Source organism: Acyrthosiphon pisum, chromosome A2, assembly GCF_005508785.2.
Source record: "Acyrthosiphon pisum isolate AL4f chromosome A2, pea_aphid_22Mar2018_4r6ur, whole genome shotgun sequence".
NCBI lineage: Eukaryota > Metazoa > Arthropoda > Insecta > Hemiptera > Aphididae > Acyrthosiphon > Acyrthosiphon pisum.
Window position 1 is genome coordinate 99,109,193 of NC_042495.1, and position 9,170 is coordinate 99,118,362.

Here is a 9,170-nt window from a genome sequence, read left to right on the forward strand (position 1 = left end):
TAATAATACGCGTACACAACATCATAGGGGGGTTTTTTACTTTTAAATATTAATTTATTTTAAGACAAAAGGGTCCGATAAAATATGAGTGTATGTTTACACATCGATATACGGAAAACAGTTATATTGTTCGCGCGGATGATCGACGTGAAAATTTATTGGTACACCGCGCCCGACGATTAGCCGTGTCCACGCGTGACGGCCACTAGAGATTCGGAAAACAATCGTAAAAAATATATAAAAGGTACTTAAATGGGGAGGAAAAAGGGATCTCGATAACGCTTCGGTTATTATTTTTAACGACCCTCTTGTTATGCGCGCGTATTATTATAATATTATACTGAAGTGCGCGCGCCGCGAAAATGCTGCGGTGTTTACATTATAATATTATGGTCCGCCGGTACCTATATTATAGTATGTTATTATAATAACGTATAACGGTCACATCAATATTTAAAAACCGCGCGTGTGTACCGTGTACGTGAACACTCGAAACTATCAAAAACAAAAACCCGTAGCGAAAATAAAAAAATAAAAATAAAAATTGAAAATAATAATAATATATATAATAACTTAATCGAATCCGTTTATCGACCGGCAGCATTATTCCCCGCCCTATGGGGGTAAGGCACCAAAAAAAAAACCCCATTTAAGTACAATAATTCATCTGCAAGACCTCAACATTATCATCATTATTGTTATTATTATTATTATTATTATTACCTATAAAATTGGGTTATATTGGTTTTCCATCTTCACGTAAAACAAACAGTGGTTATAATAATATGATGATGCTCGGCTGCAGGTAAGAAAATTATCCTCTTGCCGGCGACATTACAGGCCTAAGGCCCGGCGGACGGTGCCGCATAATAATGGTGTGTGCACAAGCCGAATCCAATCGAAAACAAATTGGGAGCCTGCAAACGTCGTAATAACGTCTTCGCCAAAAATATCATTGTAAGTAGGCTGTTGCATATTATAAAGTATAAACAATAAAATATATAATAATATAACGACCGTCAGACATGCGATTCTAAGTACACGTCATGATTTGTTGATTGCTGGATATTTTTCATACATTATACTATGTGAATTATTTAAGGGTAGGTTTATTTCTTATTTCGAATATCGAATTTGACAGTAGCGTTGCTAGTAGGGAGGGGATACATGAGGAGTGACGGTTTTAAAACCCTCCACAAAATTTCAAGAAAATGTAATCAGGCGAACGTATTTTGTAACTATGTGATGAAATTGTAATTCGTACGATACGAAGGTTGTTGCCAAAGTCTAAAATAATATAATACAGGTACCCAGCCACCCAGGGCATCAGCATACCAATCTTGTGGGGATGTTAGTTAAGCTTACCTTTTATATATCAGATTATTAGCATCTCTTCCCCCCAAGCAAATCCTTGCTACGCAACTGCGATATGATACAAATTAGGTATACCTTGAATTTTAAAATGTAAATTAAGATTGTATAGTATTATAATAATATACAAAACTGTCTGATGCATAATTGTTCAAAATCCACGAATTCGGCTCTGTTTTAAACGTCAAATCCTGAAAGCATATTATAAGACCGTTTTAACTTATTGTAGGCCGTCGCAAGTGATGGAGACCTCATGCGCCCAAGCTCATGCTGCAGCAGTACCTATTTCCGGACAAAAACCCGAACACCATGAACTGGGATACCAATAATGAAGTGATTAAATCGTTAAAAATCGGAACACACTTATTATGATGTAATATAGTTCAGCCTATATAATATATTTTATCGGTAAGGTAACCTAGGTACGCGTAGGTATACCGGGGGTGTGCAACCGCGGTAGGCGTGACGAAAACGGGTGGAAGCATCATATCCTGTTTGTTCATACGTATCGCAGCTTTGGATTTTTTTATTATTATTATTATCATCATCGCCGTCGCCACCGTACGACTATATAATATTATTATCGGGGGTACCTACCTTTTCTTCCGCCGGTGACGCCTACGACGCGTTCGCCGTTGCAGTGTCGAGAAAATTAGATCGAAAATGTGTGTAATTATAACCCATATTATGTAGGCTGTCCCGGCCGTTCGTCGTTTATCTCGATCGTCACCGAGCGTTATGCTGTTATTATTATTACACCCGAGTGATGATCTCGGCGGCTATATTATGATAGAAGTGTGTACCGTATACAATAATATCGTTACACGTTCGCTGTGCTATATTATACTCCTATATACACACGATGATGTTTGTCTAGACGCCGTTTTGCCGGAAGACCCGAAATTTTGAAATTATAGCTGTATCTATATATGGTACGCGTATTCCGTCGCGATTATTATATAATATGATGCGAATAAAAAAGAATTACGTTAACCGCAAAACAACGGCGGCTGTGCGTTCGATTCGAATTAGATTTTTTTCCATCCCGAGTGCAAACATCAAATTATATTGACAAATATAATAGGTATATCGATTGTATAACATAGGTACTCGATTAGTATAACAATACGCACATGTTAGGTATTGTTATTATGCTTACCTGCTGACGGCGGCAAATTTAAAAAAAATTGTTTCCGTAAATAATTTTCATCATGATTTTATGGTTTCAAGTGTTTCAACTATCAGACGTATATTTGGAAATATATTATGTTTATGAGCAGTGATAATATTTTATTATATATTTGTATATTACTGTTTATAAAATTATTATACCAACGTTATTACGTTAGTTATTGGTGAAAAATTAAATTCAAAATTATATATTTTTTTCAAATTAGACAATACATTAATTTTCTGATAATGTTTCACAAATGTTATTACACTTATTAGGTATTTCTCTATTGTTAATCTCAGCTTTTCTGACACAGGCACACAGCTACTTTATATTTTACTTTTACTCGTTAATTTATTACTTATTATTGATTTAGAATAATGTGTATTGTGTAATCACTAGTTGGTATAGAATTGTATTATGATGTATAGTCCCAGAGTGGATTTATCTATTATTAAAATTATTTTTATATTTTTATAATCATTTTGTGTAAGTATTGTGTATATAAAATACAGATTACTAAAAAGTAAGTCAAAATTATATAGATTCAATAAACACTGCAAAATAATTTCCACCGGTATTATTGATTTTATTTCAATAAGTATCAATGTTTATACCTATAAACCTATTATTATTATACCCAAATAATAAATAACTCGTGTGTAGGTATATGTTTTATACACTGAGTATAGCGAAGACGTGACATTCTAATTTTATTAATTCATTAAAACATCTAAGACTTATTACTTTCTAACTGAATACAGAAGACCTATGTAAGTACCGAATTATTTAATGTACAATAATATATTATATTATTATGTACGTAATAAGTACCTATATATTTTTTTTTGTTTTTTTGCAGACTTCGAAACGCAGACAGACAACGGCACAGACTATGTGTACAATGGGTGGTAAGTCTTTTTTGTAAAATAATACTTAGCTACCGTCTAATAAAGAGGAACTTTATACGAGAATATTAACCTTGAAAAAAAAAAAACTTAGGATATAGGTTAGTAATGATGTGTGGCCGGCTATAGCGTTCGCGCATTAGACGAAAAGGTATTAGATTACAAATTACCCTTTAATATTTTAATTTTTTTTTGTATCGTGGATTTTTCACCGTCTACATAAAACGATCGTTTTATATTATTATATTGTTTCGTACGTTCTAGACGCGTGTAGACCAATCGCACAAATAACAATTTATTATTAAGCAGCTTAAACGGCACGATTCACGTCCATTAGCGAAAAACGTCTTAATAGAGTTTTAAATGTAATATGATCCTAAGTCTTAATAATATGATTAATCGGTTAAAAATAGCGAAGGTTTGAATCATGATTTAAAAGACGAACATGTTAACATAATGACGATAATCCTGGTCATGTTTAAGTCTATATTTCAACGTCTGGAACTTTATTTATCTTATACAATATCATGCAATATCAAATGATCATATAATTTGATGATCAAATATTATGTCAGGTATTTTACATTATGGCGGTCCCAACATAGATAAACTCAAGTTATCTATCTTTTTGATTAATTTCTATATTGAATAAAACACTAAAACGTTTTATTTTAAAAATGAATTTAATATTTTACTATTAATTACATATACGATTATTTGGTTGAATATGAGAAGGTGATAAAAAAAATAAGAAAAAATTGAATAAAAATAATAATTGTTAGAATCACAATATTAATCAGTTGGCATTGATAGTAATACCTACCCAAAAGACATCTTCAGCGCAAGTGCTTCTTTAAGTTTTTAAGATTTTATCATTTTATTTTCATAATATTTTATGAAAATGGGTACAATATAAAAATTATTAAGTAGGTACCTATCTATTAAATTAACAATTTTTGATATTTTTCTGTATTTTTATTGTAACAAATATAGTAGGTATTACTATATTATTATCACACAATAAAATATACATATTTTGTAGACTAGTAGACTGTAGGAAGTTGTAGGTATTTAGTCCGGCGTAGGTATAGTACTAGCCACTAGGTATGCATAATTAATAATTATACCTAATTATTTATTTTTTAAATTTAAATAAAGATATTTTTGAATCCAAGAGCAACAAAGCTTTTACTAAAGTTTACATAAAATACGTATAATACTGATTAAACATAACGTAAGTAAATGAAAAATAATATACATTTATATAATATAAGAATAACATAATAATGTGTGTGTATGAATCACTAATAGTAATAATAATATTATAATAAAATCATAATAAATATTCGATGGACAGCGAAGACATGCGATCGTATTATATCCACATATGTTTTGGGGGTAAAAGTAAACGATATATACATAATATAATATTATAGGTGAATATAATAATAAGTATTATTATTAACGTCGACATAGGTAATACAATAACTATATAATATGTACATAATACATATATATATATATATATAATAATACCTGCTGCAGGTAATATATACCTATATAATACGCGTTCGCCGCTCGAAAAATATTCGTTTATACATTTTTATTTTTCTTCGTTTTTTTTTTTCATCCCCGTGAATGGAGTAATAAAATAACATTTATACTGGAGGGTTGTGTGCTTCGGGCGGCGTGAGAATGCGCATATATACATAATATACACGCGAGACTGTATATATGCATACTATATATTATGTATAGTGTATAATATATATTATATATTATATATATATAATACCTCTTCACGCGCCAGCTACACGGTATAATCGCGAGTTATTATTGTGACGAGGGATCTTTGAGAGTAATATTTTAATATTCGTTTATAATAATACGTATATATACATATTATATACGCATATCATATATTGTTCTGTTGGCTCTTTAACGCGCGCGGCGTCCAATACAATAACAATGACATCGATGATTTATTTGAAGAAATACGGTTGATTTTGATCCCTCGTCGTCGTGACGGGTGTTACATCCGTCGTATAAAAATATTGTAAATTAAATTTAAAAAAAAATACAAAACCCCGTATTCAATTATTTTGTTGTTTCGGCTGGTGTAGAGATTACGGTATTTGAAGATACGGTTCATGGTCCATAAGTGTACCAAGGGTGTACCTATATATTATGTATATAATGTATGTATTATATTAATTATTAATACATTTTGCAATAGCTATTAGAACCTCCTGAGGAATTAATATTATAATAATCACAGATCGAGCAAAATATATTGCAAACATTTATACTGTAAACCATATTTAAACATTTTCCGTTACCAATGTTAATCTATCTCTATATAATTATATTTTTACAATGTAAAAATAATTCTAATATGTAATCTACGTACCTGTCCTATCAAATAGATGTATTATACAATGCAATTTTGAACTCCTAGGCCGCCACACGATTTTTCTCAGTGTTCGTATAGGTAATCATATTATGTTTAAGAAACTAAATAAAAATAAACATAGGAACGCGTATGTGTAATTTTATATACAATGATTGCGCCCATTAATTTAGAGGCACACGCTAAAACCTATACGTTCTGCACGGTTTCTACTTATCTAAGACACGTGTAAAAAAACAACAGCGTGACTGTAGGTAAAATTAATATAATAGGTATATACTAATATACTATATTATATAGGTACGCTGCGACGACGTACGCACGCTTTGGACAAATATATAATGTGCAATAAGTCGATAATTATCTAGCAACAGTTGCGGTTTTATTTCGAGAATTGAATTTTTTTTACATAAAACTTAATAATCTAATATGGTATAATAGCGGAAACGCAAGCGTACCAATCATATACATATAATAATAACCACAGCGCATTGTTTTCGGTTTCTCTTTTTATTTTTTTACCGTAGGTCACGTGAACGCGGAGACCTCACAGGGAGCAAAACGCATTCGTATCGATGCACCGGCGTGTACCTGCATCAATGCATCAGTGCATATTAATAATATACATATATATATATACGACCGTATCGCCAAATCGTTTGTCGTTTGTCTTTATACCGCGTATACCTACACGTATACCTACACGTTTGTCTTTATACCTACACGGCTACACTTTGGAAAATATACATTATTCAGTATCGATACAGATAACTGTATTACAATATTGGAACACGATACTAGACCGATCAGGGTTCAGGTGTTTGGTTAAAAATAAAAGTATACCGCAATAGCTTAGTTTATTAACCACAAATATGCATAATATCTAAAAAAAAAATAAAAAATAAAAATAAACAGTAAACCCTGCAGTGCGATTATAAATTCAACTATAATTTTAGAAAATATAAGACACATTTTTATTCTTTCTATTTTGAAATGTTATAGTGATCTAATTATAAAAAATAATCATTATCAAACATTTTAATTCTACGTATATAGGTAGGTGTATTAATTAATTAATATTATATCATTATTTTTGTGTTTTTTACTGTTTTCTTTGTAACTTTTGACATTTTACACCACACGATATTAGGTACATATTTTGTCACTTGTAGCATATTAATTAGGTAGGTCTTGTAAATTATATTACTATACACATCATGTAATTTTAACGGTGAAAATGAGTTTAGCCAGTTATGGGTGATAAACACGTTGCCACTAAAAGTGTACCTTTTCCTCTATCCACCATAACCGTTTCCACCAAACAAATGAATATCAACCGATTCCCATTTTCAACAAAATCGCAATTTTCTAAGAACTAATATTTTATTATATAGCAAAGTTAATAATGTAATATGAATTTAAAAAACATTATTATAAATTAATAATTGTACCTACATACTATTAACTTTATTTGATTGAGTTGTAATAACACACTAAAAAAACTATTCATTTTGAGTTTAGTCATTACCTACCTATTCGTGGTCATTAACAATTGATGAATAAATACGTGCTATCTGGGAGGACTAATGCATAAATATAATTGGTATTTGAGGTATCTTAATTCCCAAGATCGTGGTGATGGACATTTAACAATGACGAGTATAGACCGAATGTAGGCTATAGGTATCAACATTGAACAACTTCACGCTCAGGGATGTTTAAGGGCCACCATGACTACCCCGTTGAATACGAAAATCACACACTTCAGATAAGATAGATGACAAAACCACACATTTTCTTTAAAAAAGTTTTTGTATCCAAAACCCAAAATTTTTATAATTACTTAAAAAGTTATATATATGAAAAATAACCTCTAACAAACATAAAAAAATATTTTTCTTAAGAACTCTTGAATACAATAAATACATAATATTTTTTTGGCAGGCCATATAAGCTAAATTTGAATGATATAAATTGTTAACTTTAAACAAATTCATGGTACCTAAATATTTTTTGACATAAAAACGAAATAGGCCAAAATAGTGAAATATAAGAACTTAAAAACAAAATAAATTAACTTAACTTCTTAAAATGAAAAATTAATTCGTTCATTTCACGTTAATTAAAAAATAAATGTAGTAAGTTAACAGTTAAGTAAATGAAAAGCAAAAGTAACTAGTTAAGTTAAAAAGTTAAAAGTAAGTTAACTTTTAAACTTAACTTTAACTTTTTAACTCATTGATGCCCAGCCTTGTATTCTAAAATAGTACAAACTAGATAAAAATATAAATTTATCATGCAATTCGGAGAAATGCAAACCCACGGAGATCAATTAATATTACACATATCATTCTTTCCATGATATCGCAGTGTTTTTGGTTTTTTTCGGTGTAGATATCCTGTTAGTAAAATTATTTTTCCCTTAGTCAAAAAGCTTGATAATTTAATACAAACTTCCTCGTGAGATTTTACACTGGTTAAAAAAAACCGTCAGTATACCTGAACAAAATACATAGAATTTCCACAAACCACATTAATTAATTTTACACAATAGTGTGTTGGCATATCTATCAATAATATTATCAAATAAAAACCAAATAATATAATATGACATAACACACAACTTTATTCAAATTAATTTTGGTACATATACAATTATTTACATATTAAACAATTTATTTATTATACATTATTACACAATTGTATTCAAATTAGTTTAGGTACATAATATACAATTATTTACATATAAAATTATTTACATATTATACAATTTATTTATTATACATTATTACAGTAGCATAGCCATAATTTATAATTATAATTTAGATAGGTATACATTTTATACACATTAATAAGTTTAATTAAACATTTCACTATTTTGTGAATGATCGGATTATTGGTCAGATACATTTATTACGACCAAAAAGCAAAGTGAATTTTATGCAGACGACCGCGACGTGGAAAACAAAACTCACGGTGAAGAGCCGGCGCGGCGGCCGCACAGCAAATAGTTAAATACCGCACTCGGAAAACCTGCCCTAACTCGGTACAAACACTCGACATGGCGGACGTAAACGAATTCAGGCGGTTTGTCCGGGCGTCCGGGAACACGCAACACGTGTCCGGCCGGATACAAAATAGTGAAAAGGTGACTTATTAGGTACTAGAAAAAGTGCGTTGCGTACTCGCTACGAACGCGTCGACACAAGCTCTTTAACTGTGGGGAGGGGACGTCTAAGATCCGGTGCCCAAATAATCGTAATATAACCATATAAACTCATCTATACGTCTGCGTGGTCCATCGCACCAC